Below are 314 nucleotides of genomic sequence, written 5' to 3'. Positions count from 1 at the left end.
AGCTGGATAAACTATGGAACAGCAAGAACATTGTCCTGAAGACCAAAATAAGCTTGATGAGGTCAGGCCTATTACTCGTCAAGTATAGAGAGAAGAATAACAGTCTTTGAAATGAGATACTACAGAAGATTGCTAAACATTAAATGGAAGGATCGGAAGACCAATAGAGAGACTACTTGAAACGCCAAGAAGAAAACTTTAGTGGTTTGGACATATGTCCAGGAAACAAGGTATCCTATCATACACCGTCATGAATGGGTATGTGGAAGAAAACAGATACATACGCAGCAGACCTCGGAATGACTGGACAAATG

The sequence above is a fragment of the Penaeus monodon genome, chromosome 32, assembly GCF_015228065.2.
Source record: "Penaeus monodon isolate SGIC_2016 chromosome 32, NSTDA_Pmon_1, whole genome shotgun sequence".
NCBI classification, from domain to species: Eukaryota; Metazoa; Arthropoda; class Malacostraca; order Decapoda; family Penaeidae; genus Penaeus; species Penaeus monodon.
The sequence above is the reverse complement of the archived record's forward strand: the minus strand, read 5'-3'. Positions refer to the sequence as shown.